Consider the following 4,843-nt stretch of genomic DNA (forward strand, 5'->3'; position numbering starts at 1 on the left):
GACACTAGGCTCCTTCTTTCACTTGTAAGCCTATGATGGAAATTTCCAGAGACTAGTTTGGGTCCTTCCCATCTCTCTCCTGACCTGCTAAATTTCATGCTAACTGTAACTTCCAAAAGGTCACAGAGGACTTACAGGAAGTTAGATCAAATTTGGATAAGGCAGGTTAGCAACTAGGGCTGGAGCCTGTGCTATGTAAATATTCAGGGAGCAGAGCAGGATTCCAGATAAGAAAGAAGGTAAGCATTTGGATCTTTGGAAGCTGGGTGAATTCAAGAGGACAGAAACTCCAAGGTCTAGAGACCAGGGCAAGATGCTGATGTTCTGTTCCATCACTCTCTGCCTTATTCTCTAGAGATAGGGGATCCTACTGAATCTGGAGTTCATATGGTAACCAGCAAGCTCCAGTGCACCCTCATCCCCCACAACGCTGGGGTTTTAGGTGAGTCTCTACATGGCTGCTGGGGATCCACGCTCAGATCCTTGTCAGAGTCTCAGGTATACTTGGCCACTGCATCATCCCTAAAGGCCCAAAATAAGTATTTCTATTTGCTATTATCAGTTAAGAAAATGTACCTTGCAGAAGTTACAGTTAGCATGAAATTTAACAGGTTAGGAGAGAGGGGGTAAGGACCCAAACTAGTTCCTGGAAATCTCAATCTTCTTGCTGAGTTGTAAACCTTAAGGCAGAAAAATTGCACTCACATAACAATGAAACAAGTCTGGATAGGGTTTTAATTATAATTTTCATTAATATATAATAGCTCTGAGACTGTAGAGCAATCAGTTAATCCAAACACCAAAGAAAAGCAGAAACTCTCTGAGGAGAACTGGGACATACCACTTGCACAAACAGTGGGCTTCTTACAAGGTAAGAAGAATTCATCCAAAGTTTGTAACAAACAGTGGATGGTTGTGTATGTACTAAGAATCCTGTCCTAAAAAACAGGATGATGCTAGAAGAATGGGAACCTCATATTGTAGTGAAAACAACTAAAGCAATATAGGAACCCAATACACCTCAACGTATTACCCTGAATGCTCATACTAAAGCCTTACCTTTAAAAAGTGCAGAGGTAGGAAAGGGTATCCATTCCTAAAAGTTAACACTAGCTACATAATATCCACCATCCTGAGATGCCTACACTTCTTTGTGCACCTGACTAGATGTAGAACCACCTAGAAGATAGTGAGGCACCTCTCTGGGTGTTTCTATGAAGGTGTGGTCAAAAGATGGACTAAAGAGAGAAGGCCACCTGGGATGGGTGAACACCATCCAGCGAGCTAGGTCTCTGAATGAAGTAAGGAAGGGAGTGGGACCCAGCTGAGCTTTGCTAGTCACATGCTCTGATGCCTGGACCACCACCACACAAACTGCTTTAATCCAGTGCTTTCCTGTCATGATGGGTTGAACCCTCTGAAACTGAGAGCAGAGATAAAAAACCTTTCTTCCTCAAGTTGCTTGTGTGTCATGGAAAAGAGAAATTCTAATGAAGGGTCTTTAAAAGATGCCTGGCTTCCAAACAAAAAGAAATGACAAAGAAAAACAAGACCTGAGCCCATCCAGTATGACATAGACACAGACTCCATCTTCTGTTGCCCATGGCACAGGACAGTTAAAATAACAACTAATGTGTCCAAAGAAAAAAGCTCAAGAGAACAGTGGGTGGTCTAGCTCAGTGGTAGAGACTTCCCTATCAAATTCAAGACCCCGAGTTTGAGTCCAGCACAACAGAAAACAAAATCCAGAGCCCTCAAGAGAAAAGGAGAAAGAAAGCATATAACTCAAGAGCTAGTGACAAAGTCAAATATGTTAATAAAATTGAAAGTGTTTCAGTGGTTTTGATAATGTAACTAATATAGCTGAGTAAGAAATCAATATCTTCAAGACAGGTGCATATAAATTATGCAAACTGGAACACAAAAAAGGAAAGAAAAAAGAAAAAAATGGGAACAGGTGGAACCGAGTACCCAAAGCTACAGAACAGTTCTTATCATGCAACGTGGGGGTGGGGGGAACTCTTGGAACACAAGATGCTCAAAATTTCCCCAAAGTTAACAACAGATACTGAGTTAAAAGTCAGACATCCCCAGCACTACACAGGCAAATCCATCCAGTCCAGCCTACCTAGAAGTGCAGACATGTCAGATTTTAAAGTTGAAGTATAGATACAGGAGTGAGAGGGGCACTTAGTCTAACCACAGTGGAATGCACTATATATATATACAGAGGGAAACAGGTTAGATTCACAGAAGGCTTTGTGTAGAAACCTGCACAAGCCAGAAGAAAAGTTATGATATATTTAAAGAGCTAAGACAAAGAAAAAATGGGAACCTCTTATACTATAATTATACAGACAGTAAAATGCCATTCAAAAGTGAACAAAGAATTAAGACATGTACAAACAAAGATTGCTGACGCACTTGCCGTAACAAATATACAAAGAAGATTTTAAGAAATACGATCCATGTACTCAGATCTAGACAGTCAAGGGTAAGTCCTGAACTGTTATAAAATTATATTATTTTATATTGCTTGAAAAGTTAACATATATATGGAGACAAATTTTTCTTCAAGGAAAAAGATATTTTCAGCTTTTTTTTTAAAGATTTATGTGTATGTGTATGTGTATACTGTCTGCCTGTGTATGCAGAAGCCAGAAGAGAGCATCAGGGGTCCTCTACCACTCCCTGCCTATAGCCTTAAGGTAGGATCACTCTCTGAACCTATGGCTCATCTTTTCCTCAGCAAGGCTGAAGGCCAGTGAGCCCCAGGAGCTTGGATCACAGGCCTGTACAGGTCACAGCTTTTATGTGAGTTCTGGGATCTGAATTCTGGTCTGAATGATTGCACAAGTGCTCTTAGTGGTTAAGCCATCCCTCCGACCTCTGTTCTAGGCTGTTGAATTACACATGGCCTCTGTCACGTGGTGTTCATCTTGGTGGTTTGGCTTTGTCTTTTGTAGAATAGCTTTAAAGTATAAACATGACTTCTAGGCTTGAGGTTTCCCCCAATCCTCAGGCTGAGTATATCTAAACGGCCATGAATACTATATGTAGCCAGACATTAGAGGAGTCTAAAGATAGAGAGGAGACAAGAGATGGCTGTCTTGGTACCTGAGAAAACGCATAATAGTACACATATACCACAAAGTTTCTTCCTGCTTTATATATTCCAGACTTGTAATAGGAAAGGCTGAGGGTTAGAAACAAACGCATGAAGGCATGAAAGCCTTGCAACACACCCCTTCCCCAAAACAAAAGCAGGACCTTCCAGTCAACACAGAAACCCATACTCCACAGAGGGCAAGTGTTCTCACTTCCACTGACACCAGCAAGTCCAGGCAGAGATCAGCGCAGAGAAAGATGTCCTAGCCTTTCCTATGCAGTATCAGAACAGGCTGAGCAAGAAGTCAGGACTCCATCCCTGAGCAGGGAGGAGGTCTCACCACTGTACCAGTGGAGATCATGTGGGTGCCCAGAGCTCCATCTTCTTTGAGAGCACTGAGGCACTCTCACCTCTGAAGTGAAGCTATTCTCCCCTCCCTACTGAACCCATCCTCCAATTGCTAGTGGAGCATCCTCTCCTCCTCCCCTGGTGGAACATTCTTCCTTCCTCTTCTATTGGAGAGTTCTCTCTTTCACCACTTTCCAGCAGTAAATGAAACCAACTCCCATGTATATGGTAGCATCTCATAAGAGTCAGGATCAGGCACTTCTACTTCTTCCAGCATGGGTGTTCCTGGAAATGCCTGGGAATAGCCTATGGGCCATCTGTTCATGAGTAATATAAGACTCCAGCTTTCTGTAAAGGCCTCTGTAACCTCTATCAAAATTTGTATCAAAACTATCCAGATATCAATTCAAAACCACCTATCCCAGCAAGAATCATTTATATCATGACTTAGATTTAAAAAAAAAAAAGATAAGTAATAAATAGTAGATACAAATGGTGGAGTTGTTTGAATTATCTGGTGATGACTTTAAAACAGAGGTAGACAAGATGGCCCAGTGCTGAGTCTCCCAACCTAGATTCAATATTTAAAATCTGTATGATGGAGAGAGAGAGAGCCAACTATCACATCTTCTTCTCTGTCTTTCACTCATGCACTGTGGCATACACATGTATGCATACCCCATGTGCACACACACACACGTACACACACACACACACATATACATGGTAGGTAGATAGATAGATAGATAGATAGATAGATAGATAGATAGATAGATAATAGATAAATAGGTCAGAAACATATTTTTAAAAGATTTTAAAGCAGTTATTACAAAGATAATTCAATGAATTATTATTAATTATTATTATTGTAAGCCCCTCAAGATTCGAGTGCCCAGGCCCTACCCGTGAGGAACTCCAAACACCAGGTTCCACCCACAGAATACTCTACCAGCCTTAATGGTCAATGGGTACAAGTTGGGCCCAGTGGCATGTGTCTGTAACCCTAGCATTGAGGGCAGCAGAGACAGACAGATTCTGAGGGCTGACCGAACAATAAATCTAGCAAAAACGGCTGGCAAGATTAGGGTCCAATGAGAGTTCCTGTCTCAAAATAAATGGGTGTTGAGTGATACAGTAAAGCACCTAAAGTTGACCTCTGGCATTTGTGTACATGTTCATGCACAGGTGAGCACAACTACACACAGGTATGAGTACACACGCAAAAATATGTAAACACAGAAGAAGGAAGAGGAGGAGGAGGTAGTGGGAAGGAGAGGAGATAGACAGAATGGGAGGAATAAAAAGGAAGGGAGGGGAGGAGGGTGGAAAGAAGGGCAGGAGGGAGAAGGAAGAGAAGAGGAGAGGAGAGGAGAGGAGAGGAGAGGA

The sequence above is a fragment of the Mastomys coucha genome, unplaced genomic scaffold (genome assembly GCF_008632895.1).
Source record: "Mastomys coucha isolate ucsf_1 unplaced genomic scaffold, UCSF_Mcou_1 pScaffold14, whole genome shotgun sequence".
Classification (NCBI taxonomy): domain Eukaryota; kingdom Metazoa; phylum Chordata; class Mammalia; order Rodentia; family Muridae; genus Mastomys; species Mastomys coucha.